The sequence below is a fragment of the Gossypium hirsutum genome, chromosome A08 (assembly GCF_007990345.1).
Source record: "Gossypium hirsutum isolate 1008001.06 chromosome A08, Gossypium_hirsutum_v2.1, whole genome shotgun sequence".
Taxonomy (NCBI): domain Eukaryota; kingdom Viridiplantae; phylum Streptophyta; class Magnoliopsida; order Malvales; family Malvaceae; genus Gossypium; species Gossypium hirsutum.
The window spans coordinates 31,200,026-31,218,743 of NC_053431.1; the positions used below are offsets into that span (position 1 = coordinate 31,200,026).

An 18,718-nucleotide genomic window follows, 5' to 3' on the forward strand; every position below is an offset into this window, starting at 1 on the left:
CGTTAGTCCAAGAATCGATAAAACCGTAGCTCTGATACCACCAACTGTAACATCACAAGTAAACATACAATTCCGAGTCATAAATTTTCATCCAAATTAAAACCATTTTCATTCAAATATAAAGTCCCTAATGCGAGCCTATAAGGCCCAAAACATGCTTTGGAAGTGGTTCGGGACTAAACCGAGCACTTAGGAAAATTTTACAAAACTTAAATTTTTTTTGCCATGCACAGGGGTTACACGCCCATGTGGTTTAGGATACGCCTGAGTGGGCAGGCTGTTTGGTCAAACGCGACTGTGTCCCTAACCCGTGTAACTCTCTATTTTGCAAAGCATGAACAAACTGAGGTTACAAACCGTGTGGTTAATTGAATTTTTATAAAATAGGTGCAGAATTCACACAGTTGGGACACACGCCTATGCTTGAGGCTGTGTCCCTCACACAGCTAAGACACACGCCTGTGTCTCTACCCGTGTGCTCAATTCTGCGCATTCTGTTTCTCAAAATTAAGGTGCAGGGGACACACAGCTGGAACACATGCCCATGGGGCAGACTGTGTGTCACACACGGCCTAGACACACACCCATGTGTCTACCCATGTAGACAAAATAAAGGCTATTTACAGAGCAACTTGTCACCCTTATTTCCACCTACAAACTTACAAGTTCACTGGCATCGATCATGATATACTTAGGCAACTAAACATCCACAGTCAAATCATGTCATTTCATTATCCTTACACAGTACATTTTCAACACCATAATTTTTCAAACCAAATCATATCAACTCACATTCTACAAGTTTCAATATGGCTACCAATAACATGCATAGTTTTACATAGTTTTCCTAGCACACCAAAGAGCCAATCTTAACCATTCAACAACCAAAACCATTAAGCCACATTCAACCATTTACCAAGTAGTTATAAACCACATCACACAAGAGATAATTGCACATGCATGCTTATATGAATATATATATATAAGCTTACAACCAATTCAACAAAAATAATCCAAGTTATATGGCCAAACACCACATCAAGCCTTTGACAATTACAAGCCAATACATTTGGCCAAATCATAATGACACATATAACAAAATGACCAAGTCCCTATACATTCCATATTCTTAAAATGTTAATATCATTGATACCCAAAATGACAGTTGATAGTGTGATGCGATCTACGATGATCTCCAATCCAAGCTAGCTTGGTGACACTATAAAACATGGAAAATAAAACAGAGTAAGCTATATAGCTTAGTAAGTTTGTATGAAAGAAATAAGCTAACCTTACCATACATTGATGTGCAAGTAATTTAACATAAGATAATGCAATTTACCAAAATCAAATGATAATAATTCACTTCCATCACAACTTACCTTGACATCGTCATTCCACGAATTAATAATCACAAGCTTTAAGTACATACCTATACCATCTCGTAATAATTCATACTTGATCTCATCATTATTATACCAAATGAACCACTCGGAATAATAATATAGGATACTCGGGTAAATCTTGCACACAAGGTGCCACATATGTAGCCATTGCTACCTCTATCTCATATCACATATATGGTCACTCTCGAGCCAACAACGGGCTTGCTCGCACAAGCTGTCAGTCAAGACGTAGCTACTCGATGCTGCTCACATAAGCTGTCAAGTAACCGCAAGATATGGCGATATACTCAACCACTGATAGGATGTACAGGACCAGCACTCGGATCACCAAACATAAAACCCTAGTGACATGTCACTTGTATCCTAATCTATTCCTAAGATTCGATTGGGATTTCTCACTTGTCAAAACGTCGTCAAATGTGTCTATAAGGTCGATTACACAATTCATGCATAAATTAAAACATTTAAAATACATTTTAAGTAAAGCTTATTTAACATATGAACTTACCTCGGTTTCAAAAACGGTTAAAAGGACCTATTCGTCAAATACTTTATTTTTCCCTCAAATCTACACCCGAACTTCATTTTTCTTTATCTATAATACCACATTTAACTTATTTAATCATCACATTATTTAATTCAGCCTAAAAACACATTATGACAAAATTTACATTTTTCCCTAACTTTTTATTATTTTACAATTTAGTCCCTAGGCTCGTAAAAAGAATTTCATTCAATTTCTTCACAATCCAAGCCTAGCCGATTGTTGTTTTTACTCATAACAGCCCACATTTTTCATTTATTCACACTTTTCTACACATTTTATAGACTTTTACAAATAAGTCCCTATTTGACTTTTTTTTTATCTAAAATCACTTTGTAAACGTTGTTTAACTAACAAGGAACATGAATTTTCTACCATCAAACATCAAAATACATGCACATTAATGGGTAAAATTTTATACTTTAATTTTATTTCAAATTAGTCCTTGAAATAGATAAATCAAGTTACAACGATATCCAAAATGTAAAAATCATTAAAAACGGGACAAGAATAGACTTACATTCAAGCTTGGAAGCTTGGCCAAAAACCCTAGCTATGGCTTCTCCTAAATTTTGGCTATGGAGGAAGAAGATGGATAAAATTTTGCCTTTCTTTACTTATTAGTCCATTTAATAACCAATTTACTAAAATACCCTTAATGCATAACTTAAAAATTTTACCTAGCCATGTCCATTTTTGTCCATCTTAAGGTATAATGGTCTAATTAACATTTAAGGGCCTCCAATTTAAAAGTTCATAACAATTAGACACTTTTAACCTATAGAATTCAAGTTTTGTACATATTACAATTTAGTCCTTCTAGTCAAATTGGGCACTCAATCGATAAAATTTCTTAACGAAATTTTCACACAATTATTCTATCATGCTGTAGACCTTAAGGAAACAATAAAATAAATATTTCTACTTCAGATTTGTGGTCCCAAAACCACTGTTCTGATTTGACCCCAAAAACGGGCTATTACTAAACTAGAAGATTCTTTAATTTAAAAGAATTCTCATATGTTGCTTGTTCTTAATGAAAATTGATTATTAGAAACTCATTAACTAAAGTTGAGATTTAATGTATTGCATTTATGAAATGAATATGGGCCCATTCATCAACCATGTGGATGGTTTTGATATTATATGATTTTGATAGGTGCATCTACAGAATCACATATATGTTATCAACTTGCAACATTTCATTTGCAAGATTGCTTGTTTAAGTAATTAATTTCAGATCATGCAAGTAAGACAATTCATCTTACTAATACTGATGAGTTTATATCTCAATCTTTTATTGATTGAGTTTGATAAACTTTTGTCAAAGTTTACGCATAATGGTTTAGAGAAATTATTGATTGAACACCTCTGATTAATGTCTAAACCATTACTTATGAGAACTAAATTTCCTATTCCAACATGAGATTATGTTGATTTACGTGTTGTACGCATCAACCCAATAAGTTATGTATACTCCCTATTACAATTGGTTTTTGACCAAGTGCTAAATATTTCTCATCTTTGAATTTTTGTATGTGCGTATATGTTCCAATTGTTCCACCACAACACACAAAAATAAGTGAATCTTGAAAGAAAGTTGGGAATATATATTAATTACAAGTTTTTTTATATTATTAGATCTTTTGAATGCATTCGAGATTCAATTGTGACATTATTTGTTATTACAATTTTGATTTGATAGTTTTCCCGACATTAGGGGGAGAGAAATAATAACTTGTAATGAGTTAAAGGGAGAGTAGTTTGAACCAGAAGTTCAATAAATATAATTCATTACAAGTTAATTGTTAGAAGTATTTACAAACTTAATGAAAATAACCAAGTTTTATATATCATCTAATATTTTAATTTGAATCAAAGTCCAAATAGGACAATCAGTTAGAATAAATAATAAATTGGTCAGTTCCAAAGATAAAAATTCTTCTAGATGGTCATATAGTCGAGATGGGTGCTCCAAAAGAGACCCGAGACATAACTAATAAGTAAAACTTCAGAAGAGATTCAAGTACCTGAAACTGAATTTTAAAATAATGAAATAAGAGATCTTGATAAGTTATGTCAATTCAAGAAAATGTGGAACTAAATAATAAAAGTGGTCAACGATGATTTTGCATGCAATATTATTATTAAAATAATGAAATAAAAGGAGGATCTTGAATAAATCTATTGAGAAATATAGATAAAGAATAAATTGATCAAAATAGAAAGACGCAACTCAAGTACAATTAAATTCGTGGAGTTTTTGGACTAATAGTCCAAATATCTAAGGGTATAAAGCCAGTGAGGGTGCAATTGAAGTAGTTTTGCAAAAGCAGAATAAAAATATGAAGTTTTTTGCTAAGTCTTGGTATTAATTATGAAAAGATATAATATTCTTTTGTGGTGAATGCAATAACCTTTAGATATATTATTAAATTGACAATTCATAAAAGATCTAACTTGTGTCTAATGGATATTGTTACAACCTTTTATGAATCACTATATAGCAAAGTTTATATTAAAATCCTTGAAGGATTTAGGATGCTAGAAACATATTGAAATTCTTGAGAAATTGTTCATTTATATGAATTCAAATAATTTGAACATATGTGGTAAATTTGAGTAGTTGAAGGAGGATTATAAAATGATCGAAAATACCTATTTCTATTTTTATAAACGAATCATGATTAGATTTTGTTATGATTATTGTTGAATCTCTTGAAGAAGTCAAAATATATTTCCTCAAATTTCCTTCACTCGTGACTTTTAAAAGAATGGTAATATAAATGCTAAGCAAATACATTCAAATAATCATTTGAAAAACTAGTATTCAAGATTGAATATGTAGAATATGAGAAAATATGTGATGTTCTCATGAGGAGGATTAAATACGCGTTGCACTCTTTTTCCCTTAATCGAGGTTTTGTCCCATTGGGTTTTCCTAGTAAGGTTTTTAATGAGGTAGCGTATTATGCGTATTATAGATTGTGTACTCTTTTTCTTTCATTAGGTTTTTATCTCGTAGGGATTCTAATAGTTATTAGAATTAGATCTCTACTTCTTTTATACTTCTTATGCCTATAAATAGAGACTTTGATAAAACATTGTAATGATAACTTTCAATCAATAAAGTACATCCTCTATGGCTTTCATATTTTCTTTGTTCTTTATTCTCTCCATCTCTCTTTATTTTATAACACAATTTACTTTTTCGAAACTTAAATTTTTTAATTTATATAACAAGGTTTAAATATATTCAAAATAGGTTTAAATATTGCCTCATTCCCTAAAGAAAGATGGTAGCTCCCATACGCCATAAGTGGTTGTCTATTTATTTAGGGATAATCAAATATTTAATTTTTGAATTTGATATTTTTTGAATTTGATATTTTTTTCTCTACATTGATCTTTAACTTTATATTTTGTTAAATAATTTAGTCTTTTCTTAATAGCATGAAAAGATGATGAAGTGGCATTTTGAGTGAATTCACATCATCAACTAATTATTGTTTAAAAATTATTTAAAAATATATAAAAGTAAAAAAAAAGTAATAGGAAATTGAAATGCAAATAATATATAAAAATTAAAATTTTATAAATATTATTTAAAAATATAAGGAAATTCTAAGAAATTATAATAAATATTTTAAATTATAAAATAATATAAATTATAAAAAATTAAGATTTTAATTTTTTTTAAATTATAAAATGCTTAAAAAAATTATTCAAAAAGTGCAGAATGAAACTGGAAAAATGCATCCAATTTATCCCATAAAAATAAATTAAATTAAAAATTTTATTTTAAAATTATAAAACATGTATAAAATTATTTAAAAAATTATTTCTAGAACAAACCTAGACAAATAAATGTTTGGATTCAAATAAACTTAAATGTCTATTTGCATAACTTCAATATTTTTTTTTTAAAATTTCTATCTTATTTTTTTTTAAACAAAAGTACGTGATAATGTAATACACTCTTAGAGAGTCATGTCATCACCTCTTAACAATGTTGGAAAAAGACTAGAATGTTTGACGAAATCCAAGTTTAAAGGCTCAGGTGGACACAAAAAATACAATGACCAAATTGAAAAAAATTTGTTAAGTTGAGATACTAAATGTTACTTTATCCCATTTAGGGGGATATTAGTTAAATTCACGATAATATTAAGTGAATAGAAACTTTTGGTGGGATAGATAAGCGAAGGAGAGGAGCAAATTAAGCAAAATTAAGTGAAAGGGCTCTGAATCAGCCATGGTATGGCCTTGGCACCGCGTGTTACATAGACATGGCCGTTGGCTGTCACTTGTGTGACTTGCGCTTTCCTTGAATCTTGGCTGCCACTCTTTCTTGCCACCTCGCCACCCCTTTCACTCCCACCACGCCAAAATGGCACATGAACCTGACTGGCTTCTTGTCCTTTTATATATTTGCTTTTCCTCCCTGTCTCTTATACTTGGCAAATGGTCGATCTGGTTTTTTCCTTCCTATGCCTGTATATAAAGAGGATAACTCCAAGTCTGTGCATGCATCCACTTTAGTTCTACTTGCCTCGAAACTCTCAGTCTCAGATTCATTTCTGGCAAATAAATAAGGCTCATTTGTTCACTTATCTTTTCTAATGAAGTTGATTTTATTTCTTGTGGTTCTTCCTTGGATGGCTGTGTTTGCTAGAAACTTTTCCCAAAATTTTGACCTCACATGGGGAAGTGACCGAGTTAGGATACTGAACAACGGAGAGCTGCTCACTCTCTCACTCGACAAAGACTCTGGCTCAGCTTTCCAGTCCAATAATGAATATCTATTTGGAAAGATTTCAGTGCAACTTAAACTTGTCCCTGGCTACTCAGCTGGCACTGTCACATCGTACTACGTAAGCACTACTGATGCATGTTTACGCATTTCCTGCTAAACTTTTGACTCATCACATGGGCTTGCTTCGGTTGCAGTTAACCTCACAAGGATCAACATGGGATGAAATGGACTTTGAGTTCTTAGGGAATTTGAGTGGTGACCCTTATACTGTTCACACCAATGTAAGTACTGAGGTAAAGGAGACACAGAGCAACAATTCCGCCTCTGGTTTGACCCAACAGCAGACTTCCACACCTATTCCATCCTCTGGAATCCCCATGTCATCATGTAAGAACGCCCCCTCCCAAACTTCTATCCTTTTTATATGCAAAAACAACTTGAATTAACAGTAAATGTTCGATCCATTCAGCTTCTATGTTGATGGGACCCCTATTAGAGAATTCAAGAACTTGGATTCAACTAAAGTTCCGTTCCCCGAGAGTCGGGCTATGAGAATTCATTCAAGTATTTGGAATGCAGATGATTGGGCAACAAAAGGCAGTCTCATCAAAACAGATTGGAGCAAAGCACCTTTTACAGCTTCCTTTAGGAATATCAATGCACAAGTGTCATAGCCTTAGGATTTTTGCCTCACAATCCGTGCGGCCTTAGGCAGTTTCTTGCTTCAAAAACGCCTAAGTCAACCTAACTCTCACAATTTTGAGGATTCAATAGAATTCCCCTTTGAAAACCAACACAAACGAAAGCAACTCAACGATCAAACAAAGGCGAACGAAGAACGAAATAAGAACAAGCCACGAAATATCAAGAACACAAGAGAGAATAATGTTTGAATGAATACTCTCAAGAACTCTTATTATTCCTCCAAAACTCAAGTGATTTACATTGAGGGGAGAGGCCTCTATTTATAGTAGAGCCTCCCCAAATCCAACGGTACAGATCAAGTACATGAATGGCTAAGATCGAATGGTATCTACAAATCAAATCTCTAAGATTTACAAAATCATATCTCCTAAGATTACATATCAAATCTACGATTGTATATCTTCGAAGATTATGTTTCCATATGTGACGAGCTTGTAGATGGGCCTTCAATCTCTTCAAGCAATGGGTCAGTCCGATCGGGCCAAATGACCTCCTTCCCACTTGATGGATCACACGAATGTGTCATGGTTGCGGGCTCCCATGCGCAACCCATGACATTCTCCCCCACCAAATCTAGCGACGTCCTCATTCCATCCTTCTTGTGGTAACGATCTATCTTGTCTTGAAATTGCCACAAGGCTTCAGCGGGTTCCCAACTTGTCTCACTATCAAGGAATCCCTTCCATCGGACTAGGTATTCATGCCGCGGTCGATAGTACTTTCGTCTGATCACACGATCCCCCTCTATGTTCTCCACTTCTCTATCATAGGCGGTTTTTGCCCCCATCGGTGCTCGTTTGGACTTGTTTCGGTTTGGGTCTTCTCCATCTTCATGGAATGGCTTAAGCATACTCACATGAAACACTGGATGGAGTTTGAGTTTTTCAGGCAACTCAAGCTTGTAGGCCACCTTGCCTACCTTCTTCAAAACTCGGAACAGCCCCTCATAACGTCGAACAAGCCCTTTATGCAACCCATTGTGTCGCAAAATCTGGTGCAGTTTAGCAAGGACGGAGTCACCAACCTGATATTGCACATCCCTTCGATTCTGATCCGCCCACTTCTTATTGCGCTTACTTGCTTTGTGAAGACAAGCTCTAGCCAAATCGTTTTGCTCTTGCCAATCTCTCGCAAATCGATAGGCTGCTGGATTCGGTCCCCCATAACGAGTCGCAACAGCATTGGGTGTAAGTGGCTGTTGTCCTGTTACTATCTCAAACGGACTCTGGTTTGTCGCCCCACTTCTTTGCAAATTGTAAGAAAACTGAGCCACATCTAGCAACTTTGGCCAGTCCCTTTGTGTGGCACTCACATAGTGCCGTAGATATATCTCCAACAACGCATTCACTCGTTCAGTTTGCCCATCGGTTTGTGGATGCATGCTGGTTGAAAAGTTCAAGTTTGAACCCATTAACTTGAACAACTCCGTCCAAAATCGTCCCGTGAATCACCCATCTCGATCGCTGATGATAGATTGTGGCACTCCCCAATACTTCACCACATGTCTAAGAAACAAGCGAGCAGCCTCCTCAGTAGGACACTCCTTGGTTGTGGGGATAAAAGTTGCATACTTCGAAAACCTGTCCACCACAACAAAAATGCTTGCAAATCCATCAGATTTAGGCAAACCTACAATAAAGTCCATGGATAAACTCTCCCATGGGCGCTCCGGAATAGGTAAAGGCTGTAGCAACCCAGCAGGAGCCTTCAACTCGATTTTATCTTGTTGGCACACCAAACAAGTTTTCACATAAGTCTCCACATCGTCACTCATGTGAGGCCAATAAAATCGATCCTCCAAGAGAGCTAAAGTGCGGTGCATGCCTGGATGTCCAGCCCATCTTGAATCATGACATTCCTTCATGACTTCCTTTCGTAAGTTCCCATGTTGGGGCACATATAGACGTTGTCCTTGAGTGTATAGTAATTCTCCCTCGAGCCAAAATCGCCTCGTTTTTCCCTCTTTAGCAAGCTCAATCAAATTTTTGGCCGTGGAATCGTGGGACAACCCTTCTTGAATGCGCTCCAATAAGGGACTATTGGGTTGGCTTATCGTTGCAAATTCCATCTTTCGGCTAAGCGCATCAGCTACAACGTTGGCACTCCCCGACTTGTACTCCATGCTAAAATCAAACTCTACTAGGAAAACCTGCCAACGAGCCTGTTTGGGGGACAACTTTTTCTGGGTTAGGAAATAACTATTTGCAACATTATCAGTGAATACCACGAACCTGGAACCCAGCAAATAGTCCCTCCATGTGCGCAAACAATGCACCACAGCAGTCATCTCTTTTTCTTGGACCGTGTATCTCCGTTCTGTCTCATTCAGCTTTCGACTCTCGAAAGCAATTGGATGTCCTTCTTGCATCAATACTCCCCCAATTGCATAGTCTGAGGCATCCGTGCGTACCTCGTACGCCTTTGTAAAATCCGGTAAAGCAAGTACAGGTTCACTCACCATTGCTTGCTTTACTTGGTCAAAAGCTTTCTCACACCGAGAGTCCCAGTCCCATACTTTGCCCTTTTTCAATAAGTCCGTCAAGGGTGTAGTGATCTTGGAGTAGCCTTCAATGAAACGTCGATAGTAGTTTGCTAAACCAAGAAAGGACCGCAATTCCGTTACCTTGGTTGGTGGCTCCCAATCGGAAATTGCTCGGACTTTGCTTGCATCCATTCGGATCATGCGACCTCCTACAATATGGCCAAGAAAAGGCACCTCTCGTTGGGCAAATGAGCATTTTTCCTCTTTGACATACAGCTCATTTTCCCGTAGGACTTGGAACACCTCTCTCAGATGTCCAACATGCTCCTCAAGCGTCTTACTATACACCACAATGTCGTCAAGATAAACAACCACAAAGCGATCTAAAAAAGGTTGTAATACCTTATTCATTAGGGTGCAAAATGTTGCCGGAGCATTTATCAACCCGAACGGCATCACCAAGAATTCAAAAGACCCATACCGAGTCACACAGGCTGTTTTGGGCTCATCCCCCTTGGCTACTCTCACTTGGTAGTACCCCGATCGCAAATCCAACTTAGTAAACCATTTCGCGCTACCAAGTTGATCGAACAAATCTGCAATGAGAGGAATGGGATACCTGTTCTTCACAGTGATCTTGTTTAAGGCCCTATAGTCAATGCACAATCTTAAGGACCCATCATGCTTCCTTTGGAATAACACCGGCGCTCCAAATGGGGCTTTGGAAGGTTTAATGAACCCGGCATCTAGAAGTTCCCTTAACTGCTTCCTCAATTCCTCCAACTCAGGCGGAGACATTCGATATGGTGCCCTTGCTGGTGGCTCCGTATTAGGCAACAACTCAATCTTGTGATCCACCTCCCTCTTTGGTGGCAATGTCTTGGGCAACTCTGTGGGCATTACATCTTGAAAAGACTGCAACAACTGCTTCACTTCTTTTGGGATTTCCTCCTCGAATTTCTCCTCCACATTGTTCCTTAAGGTGGCTAAATAGGAGACTTCGTTTCTACGTACTCCTTTGGCAAATTGGATTGCCGATAATGTTTTGCCTTCCATGTTTCCCTTTCTTTTCATTCGCACCATATAACGATGGTTCGAATCAGAGATCATCATGTAGTTCTCAGAAGGATGAATATACACATTAAGTCGGTCAAACAAACTCAATCCTACCACAAAATCATAATCATCAAGTGGGATTACCTTAATGGTTGCCTTGCCTGTCCACTCGCCAAGTTTGAGTTCCACCCCTTTAGCCACACCCGTTATGGGAATACTTTCTGAGTTTACCGTTTTTATTCGACCCGAATCTTCCTCCACTTTGAGACCGAGTTCCTTCGCCATCTCTTTAGACATGAACAAATCAGATGCACCAGTATCAACAAGGGCATTCAATTTTCTGTCTGCCACGATGATGTCCACAAACATCAGCCCATTACTCGTCTTGTCTTCAACACCGCCCAATATCGTACCAAGACTTTTGGTGTCAGGATTGGCCTCTTCGCGTGCTTCCATAGCATTGAAAGCGGCCCTCTTTGGACAAACACTCAACCGATGTGGACCTTGGCAAAGAAAGCATCTCATTGGCTCTTTCTTATCCCCTGGTCTACCATTATAATTCCTTGGGGCTTCGCTACTCCTTTCTGTTTGCTCTTTGTCTCCCCCACCATTGCCTTTGGGTCTTGGCTTGGGTTTGGAAGCATCATTATTGTCAAACTTTCTCCCACCAGCTTCGTAGAAGTTCTCTGCCTCAGCCATAGCTACAGTCAAATCGGTGATGCCTAGGCGGCGCAACTCTTGCTTAGCCCACATTCTTAGCCCATCCTCAAACATATAAAATGCTTCCTTCTCATTCAAGTCTGAGATCTGAAGCATCAGCTCACTAAACTCCCGCACATAATCTCGAACAGTGCCTTGTTGCGTAAGCCGACGCAACTTAGCACGAGCCTCCTTTTCAGCATGCTGCGGATAAAACTGCTTCTTTAACTCTCCTTGGAACTCCTCCCAAGTCCCAATGGCCGTTCCTCCACGTCTCTCATCCGTGGACCTACGTCGCCACCATAAGAGAGCAACATCAGTAAAGTAAATCGAAGCAGTGTTTACCTTAGTGGCATCATCCTCAATGCCCATTGCTCGAAAATATTGCTCTAATTCCCACAGGAAGTTGTCCACTTCTCTCGCAGACCTAGCCCCCTTGAACTTCTCGGGTTTTGGAACATCTACATGGCGTTGCTTCGGTCCTGAAGTCAACATCGCATTTCCCAGAGCGACCTTACAAATTGTGAGCTCCCCCTTAAGCTCAGCAATCTCCTCTTTCATGGCAGTCACTAGGGCCTCAAGAGCTTCGTCCCTTACCGTCAGCTTGTCTGAAGTGGATCTAAGAGTGTCAAGCACGAATACTTTGCTGTCTTCCCTCAGTTCCTCCATACGGGTTAGGACCACTTCGAGTGTCTCCCTCATGTCACCAACAGACTCCTCGAGATTGACCACTCGATTTTCCAAGCTCGACAACATGTCCCTCGATCGACTAGCCTTCCTGGCCCTCCCACGGGTCTCCATTGGCTCATTCTCACCAACTTCTCTCGACATCCTTCAATAGTGCTTTCGAAAGACTGGCTCTGATACCAACTGTCACGGACTTAGGATTTTTGCCTCACAATCCGTGCGGCCTTAGGCAGTTTCTTGCTTCAAAAATGCCTAAGTCAGCCTAACTCCCACAATTTTGAGGATTCAATAGAATTCCCTGTGACAGCCCAAAGTTGACCCTAGTCGGGAAGTGGTTTCGGGACCGCTAAACCGAGTCACCGAAATGTTTGAATGTGATACTTATTGTCTAGAATATGTAATTATGAATGTGTGAAAATTTCAAGCTTCAATTTGGTTGATTTCATGTGAATTTAGTCAATAGGACTTATGTGAGAAAATTCTAAAATGTGATAGGTCAATGTGTGAGGACCTATTAGTGCATGTGGACAAAGGGGGGACTTGCATGTCAAATTCCCCCCTACTAGTAGTGGCCGGCCATGACAAGCATGGTAGACCAAGTTTGATGGCCAAGACATGTCATAGACATGTTTTGTTGGTGCATCATGGGTGGAAAAAATAAAATAATAGGCATGGAAATTAAATAATGAAAAGGAGTATGATGAATACACAAAAAAAAGTGCATAGTTGATTCTTTCCCCCCTATTGCCGTGAGCTAAAGAAAAGAGAGGAGAAGATCTTTGTTCATCCTTTTCTCACCTTCATTTAGCCTAAATTAGAAAGAAAAACAAAGAAAAAAATTTTCTCATCCTTTGGTTCATCCTTGGCCAAAAATTTTAAGGAGGAAAGAAGAAGAAAGGTGAAGAGATTCGGCCATGCATGTAGCTAGGCTAAGGTATGTTTGATGATGTTCCATGAGATGCATGCATGTTTTAGTTGTTAGCTTGAGTTCTACCTAGCCCATGGTCTAAATCTTGCTATGTGATGGAATTGGCACTTGACCATGGATGCATCATTCTTGGTTGGTGTTTGATGTTGTGGTGATGAGGCATGAGGATGAGTTAAGATTCGGCCTAGGTGGAGGTTGTGTTAATGCCATTGCATGCAAAATATGAAGCTTGTTAATGATGCATGTGATGATGGCTTGATGATTCTTGAACCTCCTTTTTAGCATTTTTGTGTGAGCACATATGTGCATTGGTTGCTAAATGGAGAAGAATCGGCTAGCAAGATGTGTGCTAAGGCCGAATGTAACTTTGCATGTTAATGAGCAATGCATGTGTTAAATTGATGAAAAGGGGGAGTATGCTTTACTAGTGTGTATATGTGTGTATTAAGTGTTGAAATCGACCCCAAAAATAGACATGCATATTCGGCCAAGGGGAAAGAAATTAGCTAATATGTTGTGTTGATGCATGATTTTTGCATGTATGAGACTTTAATGTCTAATGTATAAATATGGGCTAAGTGCCTTGTGCTCATCTTTTTGATACCTAAATGATGAAATCAATTTATTTGTTTAATTAAGCTCAAGAGCAAAGGGGAAATAAATCCGATAAAGGGAAGGAAAAAGTGGTTGAATAGCTAGCGGAATCGTTCGACAACACCCGAGGTAAGTTCTTGAGTAAGAGAGCTTAAATTACGATGTGATTAAATCATGCTCTATGTGTGGCTATTGAGCCGAATGTGCAAGGACGATATGTGCCTTGTGTTTGAGTTTCGCAAATGAAAATGAAATATGAATGTGCCATGAATTATTGTTAGATGTGCATGATTAATTGAATGCTGTCCGGGCTAAGTCCCGAAGGCTTTGTGCTAAGTGAATATATCCGGACTAAGATCCAAAGGCATTTGTGCCAGATAAAAATTCCGGGTTAAGCCCCGAAGGCCTTTGTGCGAGATACTAAATCCGGGTTAAGTCCCGAAGGCATTCGTGCGAGTTATTAAATCCGGGTTATGTCCCGAAGGCATTGTGTGAGTTACTAAAACCGGGCTATGTCCCGAAGGCATTTGAACGAGGAGCTATATCCGGTTAAATCTCGAAGGTACGTGATTGGGTAATGAATGAGCTTGCTGTAAAATTCCAGCGAATACTCGAAAAACATCCCAATATGGGGATATGTTACGTATGTGTTGAATTTAATCGAGCCCTTACAAATAAATGTTCGCTCAGTTGATAAACGAGCTACCGGCCTTCGGCTAAGTTAGTCTATTGTGTATGTACATAAGGGTTGTTAATGTTGTGAAGCAAGTTTGATATCGGTAAATTGCGTATTATGAAATATTCCGTTTAGCTAAATGTGTGTTATTCTTTGTTTATGCTGGAATTCCTTGCTCAAAACTTACTAAGCATAAATTGCTTACTCGTTACACTGCTCCTCTGTTTTATAGATTTTTGGTTCTCCAGCTATCGGACTCGGGATCTTGAAGTCGAAGTCGCCCACACTATCAAAGGCTCTTTTGGGTACTATTTTGGTTGAATTTTGATATGGCATGTATAGGACTACCCATTGTTGTTTTTCGAGTACTTTATGAAATGTATAAGTGTACAGCCATGCGAAAATGGCTTGTAGAAGTGGAGTATGGCATTAGACCATTCGTGTTTATGAATGTATAGATGGTTTCATGATGTAACTATAGTTGGAATGGAAGTGTTGAGCAAATGATCAGCCATTGGAATGGCTAAGTATGATCATATGTGGGCATATGTATGACAAGGCCCTAGTTGGTCCATGAAACCCCGAAAATAGGTAAGGTTTACTTTGAAAACAGAGGCTGACAGCAGCAGTGGTGTGGATTGGAAAAATCACAAGAATTCGTAGGAGTGGAATTAAATAGTGAATAAATTATGTAATCGAACCTTGATGAATCTACTTTCATATGAAAGTAACGAAACAATCATATGAATAGTACAGTAAGAGATATTCGGGTTCTTGTGGAACAGGGCCAGAACAGTTTCTGGATTCCCTGTTCCGACTTTGGAAATTCACTATAAATTGAACAGAGATAATTAGGGGTCATACCATATATGTATGGATTTCTCTCTGAGTCTAGTTTCCATAGAAACAAACGGCATCAGTATTGAAGCTCTGTGCAGAGAGATATCCAAGTCGTAATGGGAAAAGGTCAGTGTAGTCGACCCCTGTAACATGGGAGACTTTGACTAATAAACTGTACTAATTGGCCCGACCAAAAATTCTAGAAAAAAATAAATAGGTGGGGACATGAGTCTAGTTTCAGGGAAAAATCACAAAACTGATTTTCGAGTTGTGAAACTCAAGATATGATTTTTGAAGCAACTAGTACTCAGACTGGGCAGTGTCTGGAAAAATTTTTCAAAGTTTGTTAACATCTCGTGTCCGACTCCGGTCTCGGTCTCGGGTTCGGGGTGTTACATTAAATTGGTATCAGAGCCACGGTTTAGTCGATTCTAGGACTACCGTAATGTGTTGGGTCTAGCTATACATGCCATTTTATGTGATTACTTGATAGTGTGGTGATTTCTGACAATTGTAAATGTGTTTATAGTAATGGATCCCGATCGTGACCGAGAGGTAGCTGATGATCTTGAGAGTGTAGCGCCTGCTCCCGCACAAGGGACAGTGCCGGCAGACTCTCAACCTAATGCTAGTAATCCGAATGATGAAGCTAGACAAGCATTCTATAGCGTGATGAATGATTGGTTCAACCAATACATTCGAACTAATATGGCTGTTCCACAACCTCCATTCCCGACAAATACTACCCCCGCACCTACAATACCACCGGTAACGGACCAAGTAAGGTCAAATAAGCCCCCAGTTGACAGAATCCGAAAACATAGGGCTACTGAATTTAAGGCTATGGATAGCGATGATGCCGAGCAAGCTGAATTTTGGCTGGACAACACTATCCGGGTACTCGATGAGCTATCTTGTACACCCGATGAATGCCTAAAGTGTGCTATCTCCTTGCTACGTGATTCTGCCTACTATTGGTGGAGTACTCTGACTTCTGTTGTGCCCCGAGAGCAAGTAACTTGGGAGTTTTTCCAAACTGAGTTTCGGAAAAAGTATATCAGTCAGAGATTTGTTGATAAAAAACGGAAGGAATTTCTTAAGCTTAAGCAAGGCTCCATGTCGGTTACTGATTACGAGCGAAAATTTGTTAGACTTAGCAAATACGCTCGGGAATGTGTTTCGTCCGAAGATATTATGTGTAAACGCTTCGAGGATGGGCTGAATGAAGATATAAAAATGTTCGTTGGCGTTCTTGAAATACGAGAGTTCATGGTACTTGTTGAACGAGCTTGTAAAGCCGAAGAGCTTAGAAAAGAAAAGCAAAGAGTTGATGAGGGAACTGGAGAGTTTCGTAAAAGATCCTCGGGAAGGTCTCTTCAACAGACATCGAAGAGATTTCGAGATGATGCGGGCCAGTTTAGAGGCACTTCGGGCCTTTTTAGACGAGATCGTGATCGACCCCCTGTGGGTACACGAGGCACTTCGGTCGCCAGTGTTGGGAATGAACGTCGAGATAGAACGAAATGTCGATATTGCGGTAAATGGCATTCGGGGAGTTGTAGATTCCCTGACCGCTCCTGTTACAAGTGCGGATCAGTTGACCACTTCATTAAAGATTGCCCGAGGTTGTTTGAACAGAATGAAAATCAGAGTGGGAAACCGGGTGCTACCACTGCTCGAGGTAGACCATCTGGAAATACGGGCAATGCTAGTGGTGGTCAGAGAGGATCTAGAGATGATATAACCAGATCCGAAGCTCGTGCGCCTGCTAGAGCTTATGCTATACGTGCCCGCGAGGATGCTTCTTCGCCTGATGTTATTACCGGTACATTCACTCTCTTTGATACTAATGTAATTGCTTTGATTGACCCCGGTTCTACTCATTCTTACATATGTGAAACCTTAGCATCCAGTAAGACTTTACCTATTGAGTCTACTGAGTTCGTAATTCAGGTGTCAAATCCCTTGGGTCATTACGTGTTTGTCGACAAAGTGTCTGAGAAATGTCCCCTGGAAATTCGAGGTTCCTGTTTTCCGGCGGACTTGATGCTTTTGCCGTTTGATGAATTTGATGTTATCCTTGGTTTGGATTGGTTGACCGCGCATGATGCGATTGTGAATTGCAAGAGCAAGACTATTGATTTGAGGTGCGCAAATAACGAAGTAGTCCGAATTGAGTCTGCGGACTTGGAGGGGATGCCAGCTGTAATATCAGCAATGTTGGCACAGAAATATGTAAGAAAAGGGTGCGAAGCATACCTTGCGTATGTACTTGATGACAAAGAATTAGAAAAGAAACCCAAATCTGTGCCGGTGGTTTGTGAATACCCGGATGTTTTTCCGGAAGAATTACCGGGTTTACCACCTGTTCGGGAGGTAGAGTTTGGTATTGAGCTTGTACCTGGGACTACGCCGATTTAGATAGCTCCGTATCGTATGGCACCAACCGAGTTAAAGGAGTTGAAAGCTCAGTTGCAAGAACTGACGGATAGAGGTTTCGCTCGACCAAGTTTCTCACCTTGGGGTGCACCAGTATTGTTCGTGAAAAAGAAGGACAGAACCATGAGGTTGTGCATTGACTATCGTCAGCTGAATAAAGTGACGATAAAGAACAAATATCCGTTGCCGCGCATCGATGATTTGTTTGACCAACTGAAGGGAGCCTCAGTGTTCTCAAAAATAGACTTGAGATCGGGCTATTATCAGTTGCGAATTCGAGATTCAGATATTCCTAAAACTGCCTTCAGAACGAGATATGGTCACTACGAATTCTTAGTGATGCCGTTTGGGCTCACTAATGCCCCTGCAGTATTTATGGATTTGATGAATCGGATCTTCAGACCGTATTTGGATCGGTTCGTAGTTGTGTTCATTGATGACATTTTGGTCTATTCAAGAGATGAGACCGAACATGCTGATCATCTGAGGCTAGTGCTGCAAATTTTGCGGGATAAGCAGTTATATGCTAAGTTCAGTAAGTGTGAGTTCTGGTTAAGAGAGGTTAGCTTCTTGGGTCATGTGGTATCCGCGTCGGGTATTCGAGTTGACCCGAACAAAATTTCAGCCATACTTGACTGGAAACCTCCGAGAAATATTACTGAAGTTCGGAGCTTTTTGGGGCTCGCCGGTTATTACCGACGATTTGTGAAAGGTTTCTCGATGATAGCCACACCAATGACGAAGCTACTTCAAAAGGATGTTAAGTTCGAGTGGACGGAGAAATGTCAGAAAAGTTTCGACCAACTGAAAACTCATTTGACTGAAGCTCCAATTTTGGTGCAACCCGAATCAGGTAAAGAGTTTGTCATTTATAGTGACGCATCCCTACTTGGGTTGGGTTGCGTA

The 18,718-nt window shown here is 39.1% G+C and overlaps 1 pseudogene; it reads left to right on the forward strand.

Moving 5' to 3' along the window:
• The first annotated feature begins 6,340 nt into the window (after positions 1–6,340).
• Positions 6,341–18,718, forward strand: part of LOC107915352 (probable xyloglucan endotransglucosylase/hydrolase protein 23) — a 33,493-nt pseudogene continuing 21,115 nt past the window's right edge.